General features: G+C 43.0%; 1 pseudogene; it reads right to left on the reverse strand.

Annotated features, from left to right (window-relative positions):
* Positions 1-554: 554 nt before the first annotated feature.
* On the reverse strand, positions 555-20,917 carry LOC118375968 (regulator of G-protein signaling 14-like; annotated as a pseudogene).
* Positions 20,918-23,778: the final 2,861 nt, after the last annotated feature.

A 23,778-nucleotide genomic window follows, 5' to 3' on the forward strand; every position in this document is an offset into this window, starting at 1 on the left:
AGAGTTTATCGTTTACCATTATTTATATTACACACACTCCCCAGACTGCCCACTGCATTATTTGATCAATCAGTCTGGATAGTTTGGCATTGACATTCCTTTCACCGTATGTAAATATTTGCAAAACTATTTCAGTAGAGTGTAAAGGTGTTACGATGCAGGTGGATTACAGCTTTACCAGCCATAGACCGCCTCGCATTTGAATGTCAGCTTGCCGGAGTAGTCTCGTGAAAGATTCTATCATAACAATTGAATCTCTGATTCACAGACAAGCAATCCCCAGTACCTGCCTCCATCCGAGAAAAGCATATTCAAAGAGGGAGCACCTTCCAGCAGCAAGTTTATGGAGGTGAAGGATGGTCAGAGTCAATCAGAGCGCAGTCCCAGTGACACGTTCATTTCGGGTGACAACACTGCTATTAATCTCCAGGGACAATTAACTCAAATCTTGCTAAATAGCGTCAGATGCTCGATTAGAGTTTATGTTACATAGTCTGTCCACAAGAGCTCACTCTGCGGTGGATGTGAGAGAGTAAACAGTCAGCATACAGGGGTAAATTAGATCAATATCACATAATTTATTCATGCACTGTACAATGCATGAGAACATTTATAGGTTAATACAGAAGTTTGACCCTGAGTAGCACTCTGATAACACGGTGAGAAAAGGATTGGCCGTCACAGGAGACCTGGCATTCAAAGTGCAAACACAGCAAAGAAACAAAAATGTGCTCATAAGTATTAAATGCCGACGAATCAATTAAATTAAATATCAAACTTTCACAAGAGAGAAAAGTACTCAAAATGCAAAATACCAAACACCTTAATTAAATATCAAACTTTCACAAGAGAGAAAAGTACTCAAAATGCAAAATACCAAACACCTTAATTAAATATCAAATCACACACTAAAGAGAATTTACTAAAAGTACAATTGGTTCAAGTTAAATATTATGATAAGTAAAATACCGCAAAATATGAAAGACCATCTTGAAAGTAATTCCTTAATTGAAAAACAAAACTTCTGTTTTTTAATTTTTTTTTTATCAGATGCCAGGGGAGGAATTGGAAGCTAAAAATAGATCCTTCATATCATGACATATTGTACCTTTGACATTGGGGATTAAAACAAACAATAGAGTTAATACAGTTTCGTACCAGACACAGTGATAACACATTGGACGCTGACCTTATTCAGACAATCATAAGCAAAAGTGCTTGACTAGGTATCTTAATAGTTGTGGACTTCCTGTGCACAATTTATAATCTTTGATGAACAATCTTTAAACAGGATTAATTGCTACATGTGTCAACATCCCTTTGCCCAAACCTGACCTCAGCATGTTCACAAACACACACACACACACAGTAAAATGGGTCCTATACACACACTCACACTTACACCAGGTACACAAAGTAAAAGTGACACTTAGAATGTTTAGAATCTCTCAGACACATGTTTGTTTTGAATCTATGTGTTTGGAACCTGATGAGTCTGTTACACACGCTCCTGACTCTGCTGCTCCAACAGGGGTGGGAGTGGAGGAGGTAGTGGGTTGGTTATCTGACTCCTCTTTAATGTCTGTGGGGGCTCCATCCCCCTGTTCCCCTGCAGCCTCTCCATCCTCCCCCTGTTGCGTCTCCTGGTCCTGGCTAGGAGGTTTCAAAAGGAACTGGGGCAACTCTAGGTGTTCCTTGGTCAGCAGGCCTCTCTGGTCATCCACCCGACAGGCCTGAGCTCTGGACAACAGCTCTATCATCGCTGAGAGAGAGACATAGGGGATGGGAAAAGGGGAGAAAGAAAGAATAGAGACATATAAACAGTTTGTCTCAAATTAGGGCTAAGGTGAGACTAAAATGTTATTGTTACAGGTATTAGGAAGTCTCCAGGGTTTAGTCCTAGAGATGCGCAGTAAATAAGCCATGACTCGTACCATCCATCTCTTGGTTCTTCCTGACTCTGGGCTTGGGGTTGGCTGCCTGAGGGGACACACGGACCTCTGGGCCTACTGGAGATGTAGCTTGATTCTGGAAATGTTTCAGAAGAACAGACAAACACTTGCTAAACTCTGGACACATGAGTAGGGCCAGGACATTTTCCCTACCGTGCGAACTGGCCATCACTATGCAGGACTCACCTGTGTGACTGGAGTTGAGCCACTGACCCTGGAACTGCTAACTGTAAAAACAACAATAGTCAGTTATAGGCAGGCTACTGTACATGTTATGGAGTTTGACATAAGGAAAAACCCTGACATCAGTCACTTAAAAGGCGCTTTTCCCAGAAGAAGCTAGAATAACCCCCCCCCCTTCCCCAGTCCCTTTCTCATTATCTCCTAGTCCCTCTTTCTCATGAGTAATGAGTAGGCCTCAGCTAGTGACCACATATCCAAAGTGAAGGCAGTTCTGGTCCCAGAGCAGTAGAGAGAGGAGGTGAGTGAACTCACAGTGACACAGCACTCAACAAGCCAAATGTACTCAGACATCTAAGGGAGAGAGAGTGAAGAGAAGAGAGAAAGAAAGAAATAGTGTACGGGCAGGCGGAATAGAACGAGCCAGAGAAGGAATTGATGCCATTAGAAAAACAGAGAAGGAAATAAAACACTGTACATAGCTGACATTTCATAACCGAGTTTATATGGACTGGAAAACCAGTGAGGTTACACAACCCCAGCACTACAATGCCCTGAATCCTGTCCATTCTTATTTTCACCATGGGACAAAGAACTAGTTAACAGGTGTGTGCTAATCACTATGTATTCACCTTTGACCTTGTGGAGCTGCAGCATCTTATTGGCTAGTTTGAACACATTGGTGCTCATGCTCAGTGGCACATCACTCCCACTCTGAAAAACAGGACATATGATCACACACAGACACTTTCTCTCTCACACACACTTTCTCAGTAATAAACTGGTCTTGAACATCTCTAAAACTAAGAGCATTGTATTTGGTACAAATCATTCCTTAAGTGCTAGACCTCAGCTGAATCTGGTAATGAATGTTGTGGCTGTTGAACAAGTCTAGAAAACTACATTACTTGGAGTTACCTTAGATTGTAAACTGTCATGGTCAAAACATATGGATTCAATGGTTGTAAAGATGGGGAGAGGTCTAGCCGTGATAAAGTGATGCTCTGTTTTTTCGACACCACACTCAAAAAAGGAAGTTCTGCAGGCTCTAGTTTTGTCTAATCTTGATTATTGTTCAGTCTTGTGGTCCAATGCTGCAAGGAAAGACCAGCTGCAGCTGGCCCAGAACAGAGCAGCACGTTTTGCTCTTAATTGTAATCAGAGGGCTGATATAAATACTATGCATGCCAACTCTTGGCTAAGAGTTGAGGAGAGACTGACTGCATCACTTCTACCTTTTATAAGAAACATGAATGTGTTGAAAATCCCAAATTGTTTGCATTGTCAACTTACACACAGCTATGACACACACACTTATCTCACCAGACATGCCACCAGGGGTCTTTTCACAGTCCCCAAATCCAGAAAAAATTCAAGAAAGCAAACAGTATTATATAGAGCCCTTATTGCATGGAACTTCCTTCCATCTCATATTGCGCAAATAAACAGCCAACTTGTTGTTGTTTTTCAAACAGATAAAGCAACACAGCACAACGCCTCTCCCCCTATTTGACCTGGATAGTTTGTGTGTATGCTACGTGTGCCTTTTGTAGGCTACGTGTGCCTTTAAAAATGTTTTATGTTGTTCTGTCCTTGAGCTGTTCTTGTCTATTGATGTTCTGTATTATGTCATTCTGTGTTATGTTTCATATTTTGTGTGGACCCCAGGAAGAGTAGCTGCTGCTTTTGCAACCAAATACCAATACATATTCACTCAAGACATTCTATAACACACACACACGCACACACGCACACACACAGTCCTCACCATGGTGACCATGGCTTCGTGTGTTCTGAGTTGGTGTTTTTGTAGTACCATAGAAAGGGCATCCAGCAGAGTCTTACTGGACTTCACTATGATGCCGAATGTCTTACCAGTGAAAACCACCTCCAACCTGAAACACACACACAGCAATATACAATACATATTCAGAAACAGTACACATATCAAATCAAATGTTATTGGCCGCATACATACATTTAGCAGAAGTTATTGCAGATGTAGCAAAATGCCTGTGTTCCTAGCTCCAGCAGGCAGTAATAACTAACAATTCACAACAATGCACACAGATCTAAAATAAAAAATAATGGAATTAACAAATACATAAATATTAGGATGAGCAATGTCGGAATCCAGAGTATAAAAAGATTTACAGTACCATTCAAAAGTTTGGACACACCTACTCATTCTAGGGTTTTTCTTTATTTTTACTATTTTCTACATTGTAGAATAATCAAAACTATGAAATACCACATATGGAATCATGTAGTAACCAAAAAAGTGTTAAACAAATCAAAACACATTTTAGATTTGAGATTCTTCAAAGTAGCCAACCTTTGCCTTGATGACAGCTTTGCACACTTGGCATTTTCTCAACCAGCTTCACCTAGAATGCTTTTCCAACAGTCTTGAAGGAGTTCCCACATATGCTGAGCACTTGTTGGCTGCTTCCTTCACTCTGCGGTCCAACTCATCCCAATCCATCTCAATTGGGTTGAGGTCGGTTGATTGTGGAGGCATTGACTGACCTTCATGTCTTAAAGTAATGATGGACTGTTGTTGCTTATTTGAGCTGTTCTTGCCAATATATGGACTTTGTCTTTTGCCAAATAGACCTATCTTCTATATACCGCCCCTACCTTGTCACAACACAACTGATTGGCTCAAACGCATTAAGGAAAGAAATGTAAAATGTGTTTTTTACATTGGATTAAAGCAGAGACACAGAGCTACAAAATGGTATATCATACACTGCATTTGAGGAACCATGGTAAAGTAATTTTGCTTAGAAAGTTGTAACCTCACTTTTGAGAAAATGGCCTTTGAATGTTTTACTACCTACTGGAGAGCTCTTATTTGTCTACACCCATTCAGCGTCATTCACACCCTCTTAATGTGTGTGTGTGATGAATAAGATTTTGCAGTATTTCTATAGCCCAGAAAATGTTTTGTGTTATTACAAACATCTGGAAATAACGTGAGGATATCAGAGAGGTGGTAACTCACAAGCATTCCGACCAGAAATACTTTCCCGAATTGGGGTCCTTTGTTTGTACCCGCCCAAGGCAATTGAACTTATCCCAGAGGCTGCTCCAAGACACCCCTGGTGGAGCGGAGGTATTCAGTTGAGTGAACTTCTAATCTGACTCAGGAGGTGTGCATACCATCCACCTCTCCTGAGTATATTACTCGCTAATATTTTGTCCTTGGACAATAAAGTAGATGAGCTCAGGATGAGGATCTCCTTCCAGAGAGACATCAGGTACCGTAACATACTCTGTTTCATGGAATCATGGCTCTCTCAGGATATACTGTCCCCATCCAAAAAAAGCCAGCTGGGTTCTCAGTACAGCGCACAGACAGGATTAATTAACTACTCATGGTGTGATTGTGACAACGTATAGGAACTCAAGTCCTTTTGTTCACCCAACCTAGAATTCCTCACAATCAAATGCCAAGAGAATTGTCTTCGGTTATAGTCATAGCCGTGTATATTCCCCCTCAAGCCGATACCAGGACGGCCCTAAAGAATCTACACTGGTCTTTCTGCAAACTGGAAACTGAATATCCTAAGGCGGCATTTACTGTAGCTGGGGAATTTAACAAAGCAAATATGAGGAAAACACTACTGAAATTCTATCAACACATTGCCTGTAGTACTCGCGCATCAAAAACTCTCAACTGTTATTATTCTCCATTCCGGGTTGGCTACAAGGCCCTCCCCCACCATCCCTTTTGGCAAATCAGATCATGACTCCATTCTTCTCCTCGCTTCCTATAGGCAGAAACTCAAACAGGAAGTACCCATGCTAAGGTCTATTCAACACTGGTCTGACCAATCGGAATCCATGCTTCAAGATTGTTTTGATCACGTGGACTGGGATATATTTTGGGTTGCCAATGAGAATATCATTGACATGTACACTGACACGGTGTTCATCAGGAAGTGTATAGGGAATGTTATTCCCACTGTGACTATTAACTTCTTGGATATAGGGGGCGCTCTTTTAATTTATGGATAAAAAAAACGTTCCCATTTTAAACAAGATATTTTGTCACGAAAAGATGCTCGACTATGCATATAATTGACAGCTTTGGAAAGAAAACACTCTGACGTTTCCAAAACTGCAAAGATATTGTCTGTGAGTGCCACAGAACTAATGCTACAGGCGAAACCAAGATGAAACTTCAAACAGGAAGTGAGCCAGATTTTTGAGGCGCTGTGTTCCAATGTCTCCTTATATGGCTGTGAATGCGCCAGAAAAGCCTACACTTTCTGTCATTTCCCCAAGGTGTCTGCAGCATTGTGACATATTTGTAGGCATATCATTGGAAGATTGACCATAAGAGACTACATTTACCAGGTGTCTGCCTGGTGTCCTTCGTCGAAATTGGTGCGTAATCTCCAGCTGCATGTATTTTCCCATGTGATTCAGAGGAGAAACAAAACTGCCACGAATGACTTATCATCGAATAGATATGTGAAAAACACCTTGAGGATTGATTCTAAACAACGTTTGCCATGTTTCTGTCGATATTATGGAGTTAATTTGGAAAAAAGTTTGGCGTTTTGATGACTGAATTTTCTGGGTTTTTTCTCAGCCCAACGTGATGAACAAAACGGAGCAATTTCTCCTACACAAATAATCTTTTTGGAAAACTGAACATTTGCTATCTACCTGAGAGTTTCCTCGTTGAAAAAATCAGAAGTTCTTCAAAGGTAAATTATTTTCTTTGAATGCTTTTCTTGTTTTTGTGAAAATGTTGCCTGCTGAATGCTAGGCTTAATGCTATGCTAGCTATCAATACTCTTACACAAATGCTTGTTTTGCTATGGTTGAAAAGCATATTTTGAAAATCTGAGATGACAGTGTTGTTAACAAAAGGCTAAGCTTGAGAGCCAATATATTTATTTAATTTCATTTGCGATTTTCATGAATAGTTAACGTTGCGTTATGGTAATGAGCTTGAGGCTATAATTACGATCCCGGATACGGGATTGCTCGTCGCAACAGGCCAAACCTCCCCAAACCAAAAACTGTAGATTCGCTCAAAACTGAAAGTGTGAAAACCCGCATTTAACCATGGCAAGGTGACTGGGATATGGTTGAATACGTTCAGTGCAGTTATGTTATTAAACAGGAAAAATGTCAGCACAGAGACAAAGTGTAGTCGCAATTCAATGTCTTAGACACGAGACATATGTGGCAGTGACTCGAGATGGATTACAAAGTGAAAACCAGCCATGTCGCGGACACCAATGTCTTGCTCCCGGACAAGATAAACACCTTCCTCGCCCACTTTGAGGATAACACGGTGTCACCGACGTGGGCCGCTCCCGGGGATTGTGGGCTCTCGTTGATTGTGGGCTCTCGTTCTCCGTGGCCGATGTGAGTAAGACATTTATGCATGTTTTAACCATCGCAAGGCTCCTGGCCCAGACGGCATCGCATTCTCAGAGCATGTGCAGACGAAATGGCTGGAGTGTTTACGGATATATTCAATCTCTCCCCTATCCCAGTCTTCTGTTCCCACTTGCTTCAAGATATCCACCATTGTTCCTGTACCCAAGAAAGCAAAGGTAACTGAACTAAGTGGCTATCGCCTCGTAGCACTCACTTCTGTCATCATGAAGTTCTTTGAGAGGCTAGTTAGGGATCATATCACCTCCACCTTACCCGACACCTTAGATCCACTTCAGTTTGCATACCACCCTAATAGATCCACAGACGATGCAATCGTCATCGGACTGCACACTACCCTATCCCATCTGGACAAGAGAAATACATATGTAAGAATGTTGTTCATTGACTACAGCTCAGCCTTTAACACCATAGTACCCTCCAAGATCATCATTAAGCTCAGGGCCCTGGGTCTGAACCCTGCCCTATGCAACTGGGTCCTGGACTTCCTGACAGAGCACCCCCAATGCTGATTCTCAACACAGGGGCCCTACAAGGGTGTGTGCTCAGCCCCCTCCTGTACTCGATGTTCACCCATGAATGCGTGGCCACGCACGCCTTAGCCCCTAACACCCTCACAAACTTTATAGACAATCCTGTCGGGCTGTATCACCGCTTGGTGCGGCAAATTCACCGCCTGGTATGGAAACTGCACTGCCTGCAACCGCAGGGCACTCCAGAGGGTGGTGCGGTCTGCCCAACGCATCACAGAGGGCTCACTGCCTGCCCTCCATGACACCTACAGCCGCAAAATGTCACAGGAAGGTCTAAAAGATAATCAAGGACATCAACCACCCAAGCCAGGGTCTGTTCACCCCGTTATCATTCAGAAGGTGAGGTCAGTACAGGTGCATCAAAGCTTGGACAAAGGCCATCAGACTGTTAAATAGCCATCACTAGCCAGCCTTCACCTAGTACCGTGCCCTGAACTTAGTCAATGTCACTAGCCGGCTACCACCCGGTTACTCAATCCTGCACCTTAGAGGCTGCTGCCTTTGTACATAGACATGGAATCACTGGTTACTTTAATAATGTAATAATGTGTAGTATGTTGTGGGTCACTACTTCACAGGAGAGCCATTTGAACATAAATCCAAATGCATTTTTTGGCAGAAATCCCTTGTGGAACATGTGAAGTTTCATGTGCCTTAATAACAGACTTTTATGCCATCTGTAAATATGAATAAAATTGTTAAATTACAAGCCCAGTTTGTTTTGCCACAGGAAAAGTTAGCAACCTTCCTGCTAGCCATGATTGGCTGAGATAATGAGTGGGCAGGATATGCCGAGATGAGTTTGAATTGGTCTGCCATAAAGCCTGCTTCTGTCTATTTGAGCTGGTCCGTATGCGTAGGTAATCCTGCACTTAAAAAACTGTATCCCGTAGTAGAACTGCATAAGTGTTGCTCTCCACTTTCTGGAGGACCGAGTTTTGAAATCAGTGGAATTAGAGTATGTTAGCTAAGGTGATAGAGAAAACACATGTCTCTGGATTACATGTACAAACTAAGGGCAACCATGGCATCCGTGACAGGGAGAGGCGTCCATCCATGATGTACACGGGTAAGATAGTCTATCTAGCTACATTTTCAGATATTACACTTTCAAATTTTGGCAGAAACTAATTTTCATTTCAAGTAAAGTCTACTGTTAGCTGGCTAGCTAGCTAGCTAACGTTAGTTTCCTGGCTCGCTAGCTAATGTTACATGTATGGTCTTATTATTCGTATCTCAGAGCCATTTGCTTTGCTAGTTATAAGCTAATGTTTGTTAGCTAACATTGAATCCGGTTGGTTAGCTCCCTGAAGTTGTTTTCATTTCAAGTTAAAGTGTACTGTTAGATAGTTAGCTAACATTAGCTGGCTGGCTCGCTAGCTAACGTTACATGTATGATCTTATTATTTGTATCTCAGAGACATTTTCTTTGCTAGTTAATAGCCTAATGTTAGCTAGCTAACATTGAACCTGGTTGGTTAGCTACCTGCAGATTCATGAAGGGTAGTAACGTCATGAGTTGGTATTTTGGTTAATTGTATACCTAGCTAGCTAGCTACATGTCTTAACAAAAGACTCCATTATGCAAGAAACCATTTCAATAGAATGTCACTGTGACAACTGTGGATAGACATAGCTGGTAAATTCGCTCAGGCTATCCACTCTCGTCTGAGTGTGCCAGAGCGCAGAATAACTGGTGAATTTATGAACGCTCAACACCCATTGAATATGGCCGGTGTCAGTAAAGATTGGCAAAAAAGCATAAATTGTTGCCAGAAGCGCAGTTGCAGTCACCAATGCTCTGGATAACATAAAAACAGTCTAACCAGCTCTGCTAGGGCAAGTAAAATGGTCAGTGAGTAGTTCTTTCATTTGTGTCTGAAAGAAGCTAGCAAGCTTGCCAATGTTAGCCAGTTAGCTTGGGTGCTTGATTGTTGTTAGGAGAGAGCGCTAAGAACAACCATTAAAGAGATGGGTGGTGCTAAAGCCATTTTTGGGCTAGGTGGGGCAATAGTGACCCACCTCGCCAACATCCGGTGAAATTGCAGTGCCCGAAATTCACAATACATAAATCGTAACATTAAACATTCATGGAAATATAAGTGTCATACATCGTTTAAAAGCTTAACTTCTTGTTAATCCAGCTCCTTTGTCAGATTTCAAAAAGGCTTCATGGCGAAAGTATACTATACAATGATCTGAGGACAGCGCCACGCATACAAAATCATTCAAAACATTTTCGAAACCAGCAGAGGCGTCACAAAAGTTAGAAATAGCGCTAAAATAAATCACTTACCTTTGAAGATCTTCCTCTGTTTGCAATCCCAAGGGTCCTAGCTACACAACAAATGGTAATTTTGTTCGATAAAGTCCTTCTTTATATCCCAAAAAGTTTAGTTGGTCCGTTTGATTCAGTAATCCAACTGTTCCAGTCGTTCAACATACAGACGAAGCAATCCCAAAAGTTACCAATAAACTTTGTCCAAACAAGTCAAACAATGTTTCTAATCAATCCTCAGCTACACTAATATGTCAATAAACAATCAAATTTAAGACGAGGAATAATATGTTCAATATCGGAGATAAATAACGAAGTGGGCACCCTCATCCACGCGCACCACAATACTACAGTCCAAATGAGAGCCACCTTGAAAAACTACAATTTCTAGCTCATTTTTCAAAAACAAGCCTGAAACCCTTTCTAAAGACTGTTGACATATAGTGGAAGCCATAGGAACTGCAATCTGGGAGAATTTCCTTTGAATTTCCCATAGACAAGCATTTTCAATGGGTGGTGACCTAAAAAAAATATATATATTTGATGGATTCTCTTCGGGTTTTCGCCGGCTATATCAGTTATGTTATGCTCACAGACAATGTTTTAGAGACTTCAGAGTGTTTTCTATCCAATAATACCAATTATACTGTATGTATATCCTAGCTTCTGGGCCTGAGTAACAGGAAGTTTACTTTGGGCACGTCAGTCATCTGAACTGCCGAAAACTGCCTCCTAGCCCTAAGAAGTTTTAACACATAAACCCACAAATACATTGATGATGAGTGAGACAGGAAGAGGCACTGACTTACGTAAACGTTACCCTCAGCTCCAGGGAGACCTGCTGGTCTCTCAGTACGGAACAGTCCTGCTCCAGAGATAGTGGCTGCTGTAGGGAGAACATATACACAAACAATAGATACCGTCACTATAGAAAATAACATTATTAACAAAAAACTCTCGCCCCAGAGATCAGTCCCTGAACGGGGTGATAAAGTGAGACTTGAGCTGAGGGTGCGGGCCTGGGCTCACCTTGTTTTTGCTGTGGAGATAGATGAGGATGTCTTTAAGGGGGAAACCTCTTTTCTCACAGAGGCCTGACAGCATTTCTCTTAGGGGGAGACCGGGCCGTGTAGGAGCCAGGGAGGCACTGCCGTCAGGCAGGTAGACACAGCAGTAACCCCCCTCCACACTACCACCACCTCCATCACCCTGCCCCTGGTCTGAGGGACGGGGACTGGAGCGACCATTCTGGATCAGAGAGGGAGGGAGAGAAGGTAGAGAGAGTGGGAGTGGGGGAAAGCGAAAGAGGGAGAGAGGGAAGAAGAGAGAGATGGGAGTAGGAGGAGAGAGGAGAGGAAGAAAGGGAGGGAATGAATACACTTAATCATTGAAGTCTATATTTTTCTACATACATCATATGGTATCTCACCCTATTCTCCTCCCAACAGCCCAGATAACAGAGTCAAGCCCAGTATGATGCATTTATCAGCGTTATCAGAAAGCACAGGATTTATTTTTACTGCTACGAAGACGATACAGATCTTTACATTTCTGTGTCACGAGGATTTTAGCTACACGGAAAAATGATTAGACTGTATTAGTGATTAAAATACTTGGATGGCTCACAACTGTCTCCTACTAAATCAAAACAAGACTGAGGCACTTATTGTTGAAGCCAAAACACAGAGAGAGAATCCGGCCTCTGAGATACCCAAAGTATCTGATGATAAGCTGTAGACCACACTATCTACTCTACCTAGAGAGTTTTCATCTGTATTTTTCCTAGCTGTCTACATACCCCCACAGGCCGTTGCTGGCACTAAAACCACAGTCAATGAGCTGTATTCCGCCATAAGCAAACAGGAAAACGCTCATTCAGAGGCGGCGCTCCTAGTGGCCGATGACTTTAATGCAGGGAAACTTGATTGACAAATTTCTATCAGCATGTTAAATGTGCAACCAAAGGGGAAAAAACTCTAAACTACCTTAACTCCACACACATATATGTGTACAAATATGTGTTCCTCACCTTCCATTTGGCAAATCTGACCATAATTCTATCCTCCTGATTCCTGCTTACAAGCTCAAATTAAAGCAGGAAACACCAGTGACTCGGTCAGTAAAAAAGTGGTCAAATGAAGCAGATATTAAGTTACAGGACTGTTTTGTTAGCACAGACGAATATGTTCCAGGACCAACTGTACCAAGTGTCTTCACTGACATTTTCAACCACCCCCTGTCTGAGTCTGTAATACCAACATGTTTTATGCAGACCACCATAGTGCCTGTGCCCAAGAAAACTAAGGTAACCTGCCTAAATGACTACCGACCCGTAGCACTCACGTCTGTAGCCATGAAGTGCTTTGAAAGGCTAGTCATGGCTCACATCAATACCATTATTCCAGAAACCCTAGACCCACTTAAACTTGCACACCGCCCTAACAGATCCACACATGATGCAATCTCTATTGAACTCCACACTATCCTATCTCACATGGACAAAAGGAATACATGTGTGAGAATGCTATTCATTGAATACAGCTCAGCTAAGCTAAGGACCCTGGGACTAAACACCTCCCTCTGCAACTGGATCCTGGACTTCCTGACAGGCAGCCCCCAGGTGGTAAGGTTATGTAACAACACATCCGCCACATTCAGTCCCCTCCTGTACTCCCTGTTCACTCATGACTGCACGGCCAGGCACGACTCCAACACCATCATTAAGTTTGCCAATGACACAACTGTGGTAGGCCTGATCACCGACAACGACGAGACAGTCTATAGGGAGGAGGTCAGAGACCTGGCCCTGTGGTGCCAGGACAACAACCGCTCCCTCAACATGATCAAGAGAAAGGAAATGATTGTGGACTACAGGAAAAGGAGGACCGAGCATGCCCACCTTCTCATCGATGGGGCTGTATTGGAGCAGGTTGAGAGCTTCAAGTTCCTTGGTGTCCACATCACCAACATACTAACACAGTCCAAACACACCATGACAGTCGTGAAGAGGGCACGACAAAACCTATTCCCCCTCAGGAGACTGAACAGATTTGTCATTGGTCCTCAAGATCCTCAAAAGGTTCGACAGCTGCACCATCGAGAAAATCCAGACTGGTTGCATCACTGCCTGATATGGCAACTGCTCAGCGTCCGACCGCAAGGCACAATAGAGGGTAGTGCGTACAGCCCAGTACATCACTGGGGCCAAGCTTCCTGCCATCCAGGACCTCTATACCAGGTAGTGTCAAAGGAGGGCCCTAAAATGTGTCAAAGACTCCAGCCACCCTAGTCATAGACTATTCTCTCTGCTACCGCATGGCAAGCGGTAGCGGAGCACCAAGTCTAGGTCCAAGAGGCTTCTAAACAACTTCTACCCCCAAGCCATAAGACTCTTGAACATCTAATCAAATGGCTACCCAGACTATTTGCATTGCCCACCCCCCCACCCTCTTTTACTCCGCTGCTACTCTCTGTTATTATCTATGCATAGTCATTTTAATAGCTCTACCTACATATACATATTACCTCAATTATCTCGACTAACCGGTGCCGCCTCACATTGACTCTGTAACGGTACCTCCTGTGTAGCCCCTGTATTATAGACTCGCTATTGTTATTTTACTGCTGCTCTTTCATTAATTTTTCCTTTTATTTCTTATTCTTATTCAATTTTTTTTAACTGCATTGTTGGTTAGGGGCTTGTAGGTTGAGACTGTAACCTCATATAAATATCTTGCCATTTTAATGACGGCCTCTCTTTTAAATTGCATGTTCTACAACTTACAAAAAAATTTAAGCTGAAGCTTAGATTTTATTTTAGGAATAAGACCTGTTTTTCTTTTGCAGCCAGGAGGTTAGTATCAGCTACATGTATGCCTTTACTAGACGATGTTGATATTTTATATACGAATGCTTCCGCTCAGTATTTGAGACAAAACTGTGGACACATTTATAAGAAATATTAAAACACACCTTTTTAGCTTTTTAGTTGTTCAGTTTTTATTGTTATTCTTTAGTTTTTATCCAATTATTTTTATTAGTTTGTTCTGCAGTAAATATTTACTTTTCTATTTCCATTGTTGCACTTTACCTCTATCTGCCTGTAGAAGGAGCCCAACTCCACACTGCTGTTGGACATCTGAGACTCCGAACGAGACACATTCACCATGGGGTACGACACCTCTACTGAGAAGGGAGGGGAGGAGAGAGAAAGGGAGGGAGAAAGGATGAGGCACAAACAGACACGTGTGTGTGGAGTGGTAAAAATTGACCAGAGAATAGATATTAATAGATGAGCAGAAGCCTACCTCCCCATGATCCCCTCTTCTCCCTTTGCTTGTTCTTCTTCTGCTGAACACAGGTTACAAGCTATTACTCATACCCATGCAATGGATTACATCAGAGAAACTGGATATAATGACGAGATGCTTTTGTCTCCACCCTAACAATGGGATTCATTTTCCACAGAGCGGAACGGCGGGCTAATAGAATCATTTCAACATTTTTCAACAATGATCAAAACATTGCTTCCATAGTTATTGTTAAAACACATCCATCCATCCCACCTTCTTGCTGTCGTTGAGGGAGGAGCTGGCAGTGGCCATGTTCTCCCATGATCCTGTGCTGGTGGGCTCAGGGGGGATTCTGGGTAGTGGCGTGCCCTCCACGCTGGCCAGGGTACATTTCTGGTAGAGAGGGGAGCGGACGAAGCGCCTGTAGCTGTCCATCTTCATCAGCCTAAAGATCTGACACAGGGGAGGGACGGGGACAAACAGACATGGCGACACACCAGTTCAGGTCATGGCACTGCATACACCACACTTCTACACTTTTGTTGGTAATACGTTTGAGTTGCTCTACTTTCTTGCTTTAAAAGATACATTTCACCACTGCTCTTTCACTGTATATGTCCATTAATATGATATTAATATAAGTTATGTGCAAATATAAGCATTTCTGCATCTCTCTGGAAGATCCAACCACAATATCCGGAATTCGTAGTGATTTCAGGATGAAGTACAACCCCGGGCGAGGTGGATCCAGTTGAGAACTGCGTATAACTATTTCTTTTTCTTTTTGTGTCAACAACAACTGTAAATGTTTAGTCATGGTGCGGTGCTCAGTACCTGGATGTGCAAACTAGAAGAAAGCACAGGCTGCTGGGGTAACATTTCAATGGTTACCTAACAGAGATATTCCTCGGAGCCAACAGTGCCTGGCGGCAATAAAGAATGCGGCCTATGATGTGAATACTCCTGTGGAGAAATATCCAAATGTCTGCGGTTGTCGCCAGTACTTTCAGCCAGACGATTTCGAAACGGACCTGAAGTCTCAATTTAGGGGGTTGCCAGGTTGTCGAAAGTTGAAAAGTTAAGTTATTCCAAGGATTATCCCCTTCATTTCAAAGAAGAAAGCATCCGACCAGAGAACGTCAGCACAGAAAATAAGCAGAGGTAACGTAGCTAACTTAGCTAACTAGATAGCAAACTATATTTGTTTATCTAAACCAACATCGAGTTTGTTAGCTTTCATAATAAGCTGGCTATACATTCCAAAGCAAATCAATGTTATTAGCCAGGTGCTATCATTTTGTCATTTAGCAGACACTCTTATCCAGAGCAACTAGAGTTAAGTGTTCGGCTCAAGGGCACATTGACAGATTTTTCCTAGTCAGTTCAGAGATTCATACCAGCAACCTGTCAGTTACTGGCACAACCTCTTAACCGCTAGGCTACCTACCGCCCTAATGTGACTGGCCTATGTGTTCTAGTTACATAGTCCGATACCATCAGCATCTGCAGCGCCATCAACATGAAGCTCAGCACCAGGAATTAGTGTAAGTCACCTTTTGATAAATATTTCCATGACAAGATGAGCAAATAAATATACTGGAGCTAGCCATAAACTTGGTCCGTGTCTTGTTGTGTCATAGTTGATATGTTTATTAGTAGGCTACAAATTCTTCTGTAGTTTTTCTCTCTGTATTCTGCAGGCTTAGTTGATTGCTTATGCAAAGAATGAGGTCTAAACTGGAGAAAAGCAATTGGATATCATGACATTTGGGAGAAAAAGGGTGCAAAATACAACAACAACAGAATTCAAACCCTTATAGTCAGTTCGTTGGCATGAGGGAGAGGGGCTGTTAGTTATCCTATTCACTATTATTGGCAGTGCTTGTCTACTCAACAGCACACACAACAGTTTAATTAGCGAAGTTTGCTAGGGATTGGGAAAAACTGTGACACCACTCTGAACCCCAAGGACTGGAGTTGCCCATCCCTGCTTTAAATAAATTGGAAAATAACGTTGATGTAAATTCAAATTTAAAAAATCTTCAAGTTATAGAATTGAAATTGAATTAGACACTTTGGACTTTTGATTTGTAATTGTAAAAACATGTCATATTTGGAATTGAATTGAAATAGAATTCAATATTTTTACATTTCCCAGTTAATTAGATGAATGCACATAGTATAACAAATTGACTGTAAGTGTCATGTTTACCCCCACTACCCCTCTCTGGCGCTCGACGTCGCCAGTTGTCTCGTGATTACGCACACCTGCCACCATCATTACACGCACCAGCACCCAATTATACTCAACCGGACTCCATCACCTTCCTGATTACCTCCCCTATATCTGTCTCTCCCGTTGGTTCCTTCCTTAGGCATTATTGACTCTGTTTCTGTTACATGTCTGTACGCTTTTCCTGTTTCTTGTTTTGTACTATGTTCCCATGCCTCAGCCAGCTCGCCATGGTTCCTGTGCCTTAAGCCGGCTCGTCAGGCTCCCGCGCCTCAGCCGGCTCTAAAGGTTCCCATGCCTCAGCTGACTCTACAGGTTCCCGCGCCTCAGCAGAAGGGTCGGGCCGCTCCTGGTCCTCGGGACCGTCCCTCTGGTCGGTGTCGTCCTGCGGCTGGAGCCATGCGTCAGGGAGGGGATACAGTCACATTTACACCCACTCCCTCTCACCAGCACTCCACGAGGTGGCGAATCATGACACTCACCTGGACTACATCTCCATCCATGCCTGTACGCTTTTCCTGTTTCTTGTGTTGTACTATGTTCTTTTTATTATTACATTTGCACTCCATGTACTTGCTTCCTGACTCCCAGCATACACGTTACAGTCGGATTTGGTTTTAATAATGTCAACCTGTATTTCCATATTTTCAGTATAGCTAGGCTGTCTGAACAGTGACATGAACAGCCTGAAAGCCTTAGCGAATTGAATTTGAATTTGTGTAATTGTTAGGCATAATATTGAATTTGAAATGGCATTCTTGGATTTGACCTAACATTGAAATTCAGAGGAATTGAATTATCTTTGAATTCAATGTCTGGAATTATAATTGAATGAAATGGAATTTACAGGGAGAGGTATTATGAGGTACGGTAGCCTTGTGTAGCTGGTCTGTGTGAGATGTGTGTGTGTGTATGCGGCCGCCAGGTGACAGTAGAGCAGACCTGTGTCTGGGCCTTGTCGAACATTTCAACTTCAGGTTTCTGCAGGTCCTCCTCCTCCACGCGAGCTGTGTCATCGATGTTCACAGAGTAGGGAGCATGGTCAGACAGGTACGTCTGGAATATGGAGCGAGCCTCCTCAGCAAACTACAGGACCAGAATCAAACACAGTCATCAGACCACCTGTAACCTCAGCTCCATCAACCGACCTTAACTCCACACACTCATTCCTCCCATGTAGTTAGATGTTGTCTCATAGCACGTACATAATAGTCAACATGGAAAATGTAATACCACAAATACAGTCAAACACATAGCTAGGATCCATGAAAGAGAAGACAGAGAAATCCCACAATACCTCTTTCATCCTACTGGGAGGAATCTTCCGGAACTTCTCACAGGCCTGATAAAACAGGATGTTCTCCGCACTCACCTCTGACCTCAGGAAGGCCTTGCATGACACAACAAAGAGCATAACTGATAAACAGATTACCTACAATACAGCTCCCATCAGACCTGATCAGGAGTGTGTGTGTGTGTTTTTGTTTGTGTATGCATCTATGGCTCACTGTGAAGTAGCGTATTCCCATGGGATCTTCCAACAGCTTCTCAAAGCACACGGCCCAGCTGACGACACCGCTGGCCTGGGCATCTCCCCCCTGGACCCCTGGTAGACTTGTACGACTGCCCCCACAGCCACGACCAGACATGTTCAGCTCTGACAAATCACACACACGTTAACTATTAACACCCCATATACACACCTTAAAGCCTCAGAGTATCAGACTAGCGTTACTGCTCACACAGACATGTTCAGCTCTGAGAAATAGTCTTCAGACAGACACACATGTGCGAGAGAGCGAGCGAACACACACACACACCATCAATTACTTACCTCCGTCTGACACTGCCTGGCTCTGCAGAGACAAGTAAGGGGAATGTGTGTCAGTCTCAATTAAGTACAATATAACATGATGCATACCATACAGATCACAGTTACACAGACATTCAAATACATTCAAATCTAAAGTTAGAAACAAACATAAGTGGACACCAACTTTATGGAACAGGAATACAGACCAACTTTACAGATCAGAATACCACACAAAACATGAAAAATCATAAAAACACTCAACCAGATCTCTCAGGCAGTGAGTCAATGAAGGATGGTCTCAAAAACACAACAACACAGCATCAGGAAGTGGAGAGGAAAGAGAACAGCTGCATGGCTTTGTTGTTCTGACGGTTCCCCTCTATGGTAAAGCACTCAAGCAGGCAGGGCCCAAGCTCACACAGGAAGAGGGTGTCACTCTACTGCTCTCGTTCTCTCTCTCTCATTCAGCTTTCAAGACAGAAAATGCTGTTTCTTCAGCTCTAGTTAATCTTATTCTTCCCCTCTGTGGTGCGAGTAATAATATGCAAACACAAAGACAGGCAGACACGCACACATATTCTTGTTCTTAGAGCACACATGAGACAGACCCAAAGAGAGCCTATGTCCTCACGCATACAGTGCATGCTAACAGTGCATGGCAACATATGCGTGTATTCATTTGAACATTGGGGACTCCACTCACACAACAGGAGACACCTTGGGAATCCAGTCACCATGACAACCACGGGGAGAAGGGGCAGAACTTGTACTCCATCCGTGGTTCATTCCTCATATCCACACTGACTCACTTTAAAGCTTTCTCAACATCCTCCTCTGAGGGTATGAGGGCACATCACCCAACACACACCGTAATATGACTTAATGCACCACATACAAGACATGACATCAACACATGATACTACTGACTAGTGACAGGATGTAGCAACTTACCAAGGGATGGTGGAGGGGGATCTATAGGCCCATATTAAGAACATCTGGAGACTTCTATCTCCCTCACCAACTTTAAACATCTGCTGTCTGAGTCTGATAATTTATCACTCCAGTGTTATTCTGCAAAATTGTAATTATTCGCCTACCCCCCATGCCTTTTGCACACAATGTATATAGACTCTTTTTTTCTCTTTTTTCTACTGTGTTATTGACTTGTTTATTGTTTACTCCATGTGTAACTCTGTGTTGTCTATTCACACTGCTATGCTTTATCTTGGTTAGGTCGCAGTTGTAAATAAGAACTTGTTCTCAACTAGCCTACCTGGTTGAAAAAAGGTAAAATAAAAAAAACTCACCGGCCACATTGTGTACACGAGTGTTGCACGATAAATTTGCACATACATTTTATTCACATGTCTCGTAATGTTGCACCTCACTGAATTCAACCCAAATCTACAGAGAAACCGATAACTTACCATGTGACCAACACCAGGAACACCCAGAGTCTTCATATTCTTTGGCATGGCCGAAGCACCGGTGGGAATACGAAACGATGCTCACACACTGGGGGGGTCACAGCAAAGTGATCCGCCCTGCACTGACACACACACTTGGGTCCTCCTCATTTAGGACTTCCTGACTGAAAGGGAAGTGTCGCTGTGGCAACAGGCCACAAAAGGGGAAGTGTGGTTACAGTGATCACACTGCTCTTGTGTTGCCTCTTGAGAAACTCTCTGATGTGGATGGTTGGGTTGTGTGTTTCTGCCCTACTGTATTTCTTGCACAGACTAGGCAGTGCAGGCTGTAAGGCTTATGAGGATGAAAACACACACCTGTACTGAAAGTATGCAGGTGAAAACTTGTCTGAGCAAATAAGGCTACTGTACTTGAGATATAGTAGCAGAGATAGGGCTGGTGAAAACACTGTAGGCCTATGTATGATTTGAGGTGCTTCATAGGCTACTCAAGTTAGACAAACATTTCAGAAATTAATTAATTAATTTCTGAAAATGTACATTCGTTTTTTTTTAAACATTTCTTTTAGTTGGTGGGCATGTATGGTTGTAGATGCTCAGTTTCCCAAACTTATTCTGAGCGGCCCCTTCGCCAGGCAGGAGAAGCATTGGCAGAGCCCGCTGAAAGCCCCCATTCTCTGGGAAAAAAAGCTTTTGGGATGGAATAAAATGTTGTTTTTACATAGTGCTAGAGGAGAGAGAAGAGAAGAGTTTGATAACAAAGCAGCAGTTTAAAGTGAACGCTAAGCTACTCCTTGAAGAGTCAGCGAATTTTGAAGATTACAAAAAGCATTTGAAGACATGCGATTTAGGAATGCAAGCATAACAATAAATGGTATAATTCAAACTTAGGTCTATATCTACAACTACATTTAGGCAATTTTAAAACTGTTTGTATCCCCAAATTCTTTCACTATTGGGAAAAGTGCCAATTCAAATCAAATCAAATTGTATTTGTCACATGCAACAAATACAACGCTTACATGCCCTGAACCAAAAATGCAGTTCAAGAGTTAATATTTACTAAATAAACTAAGGTAAAACAAAACGTGATAATAAGTAACACAATAAAATAACAATAACTACCGTAATTGCTGGACTATTAAGCGCACCTGAATATAAACGGCACCCACTGAATTATTAAAAAATATTTATTTTGTACATAAATAAGCCGCACATGTCTATAAGCCGCAGGTGCCTGCCGGTACATTGAAACAAATTAACTTTACACAGCCTTTAAACGAAACACGGCTTGTAACAAAAATAAATAGGCTTTAACGAAACACGGCTTGTAACAAAAATTAAACAGTAGCCTACCGAGAAAGTCAATGGTCACTATCTTCCTCCTCCTGTGCACTGAAACCACTGAAGTCAACTCTGTCTCAGTTGAATAACCTCAGAATTGCTTCATCCGATGTTGAATCGCTGCCCTCTTCAACACGCAGCAGTCCAGCCTTTCGAAACCCGTTGATGATAGTGGATTTTTTGACAATGCTCCACGCTGTCAGCAGCTCTATTTCCTTTTCCAACTGCCAGATCGATCGCCTTCAACTTGAAAGCTGCATCATATGCATTTCTCCGTTTCTTTGCCATGAAGAATGATGGGAAGTTTGATCGCGCTCGATTTACATCACATTATGTGACGGTGCTCAGTTTTTTGGCGGCATGAATCTTGTGAAAGCGGGAAAAATCCATAAATTAGCCGCGTCATTGTATAAACCGCGAGGTTCAACGCGTGGGAAAAAAGTAGCGGCTTATATTCCGGAAATTACTGTAAGCTATATAGAGGGGGTACCGGTACCGAGTCAATGTGCGGGGGTACAGGTTAGTCGAGGTAATTTGTACATGTAGGTAGGGGTCAGGATGCTCTCGATGGTGCAGCTATAGAACTTTTTGAGGATCTGGGGACCCATGCCAAATCTTTTCTCGTGCCCCCTTCACTACTGTCTTGATGTGTTTGGACCATGACAGGTCATTGGTGATGTGGACACCAAGGAACTTGAAACTCTCGACCCGCTCTATTACATCCCCGTCAATGTTAATGGGGGCTTTTTCAGCCCTCCTTTTCCTGTAGTTCACTATCAGCTCCTTTGTCTTGCTCACATTCAGGGACAGGTTGTTGCCCTGGCACCACACTGCCAGGTTTCTAACCTCCTCCCTATAGGCTGTCTCATTGTTGTCAGGGATCAGGCCTACCATTGTTGTGTCATTGGCAAACTTAATGATGATGTTGGAGTCGTGCTTCGCCACGCAGTCATGGGTGAACAGGGAGTAAAGGAGGGGACTAAGCATGCACCCCTGAGGGGCCCCCGTGTTGAGGAGAGTGTCAGATGTGTGTCAGATGTGTTATTGCCTACCCTTACCAGCTGGGGGTGGCCCGTCAGGAAGTCCAGGATCCAGTTGCAGAGGGAGTTGTTTAGTTCCAGGGTCCTTAGCTTAGTGATGTGCTTTGTGGGCACTACTATGGTGAACACTGAACTGTTGTCATGAACAGAATTGTCACATAGGTGTTCCTTTTGTGCAGGTGGGAAAGGGCAGTGTGGAGTGTGATTCAGATTGCGTCATCTGTGAATCTGTTGGGGCAGCATGCAAATTGGAGTGGGTCTAGGGTTTCTGGGATGATGGTGTTGATGTGAGACATGACCAGCCTTTCAAAGCACTTCATGGCTACAGACGTGAGTGCTACGGGCCGGTAGTGATTTAGTCATGTTACCTTCACTTTCTTGGACACAGGGACTATGGTGGTCTGCTTGAAATACTTGTAGGTATTACAGACTCAGACAGGGAGAGGTTGACAATGTCAGTGAAGACATTTGCCAGTTGGTCAGTGCTTTGAGTACACGTCTTGGTAATCCATCTGGCCCCGGGGCTGTGTGAATGTTGACCTGTTTAAAGGTCTTGCTCACATCGGCTACAGAGAACGTGGTCACACAGTCATCCAGAACATTGGCTGCAGAGAGGGTGATCACGCAGTCTTCCGGTACAGCCGGTGCTCTCATGCATGCTTCAGTGTTGCTTGCCTCGAAGCGAGCATGAAAGGCATTTAGCTCATCTGGTAGGCTTGCGTCACTGGGCAGTTTGCGGGTTTTCCTTTGTAGTCCATAATAGTTTGCCAGGCCTGCCACATCCGACGAGCATCAGAACCGGTGTAGTATGATTCAATCTTTGTCCTCTATTGATGGTTTGTCTAAGCGTCCGGATTAGTGTCCCGCTCCTTGAAAGCTGCAGCTTAGCCTTTAGCTCGGTGCGGATGAGGATGGATGGAGGGCAAGGGAGAGCTTTGTATGCGTCTCTGTGTGTGGAGTAAAGGTGGTCTAGATTTTTTTTCCTTTGGTTGCACATGTGACATGCTGGTAGAAATTAGCCAAAATGGATTTAAGTTTGCCTGCATTAATGTCCCCAGCCACTAGGAGCGCTGCTTCTGGATGAGCATTTTCTTGTTTGGTTATGGCAAAACCCAGCCAGCTCTATTTTATCCTTGTTGTCATTCAGCCACGACTCAGTAAAACATTAGATATTACAGATTTTATGTCCCGTTGGTAGGATAGTCTTGATCGTAGCTCATCCAATTTATTTTCCAATGATTGCACGTTGGCCAATAGTATAA

The sequence above is a fragment of the Oncorhynchus keta genome, chromosome 4 (genome assembly GCF_023373465.1).
Source record: "Oncorhynchus keta strain PuntledgeMale-10-30-2019 chromosome 4, Oket_V2, whole genome shotgun sequence".
NCBI classification, from domain to species: domain Eukaryota; kingdom Metazoa; phylum Chordata; class Actinopteri; order Salmoniformes; family Salmonidae; genus Oncorhynchus; species Oncorhynchus keta.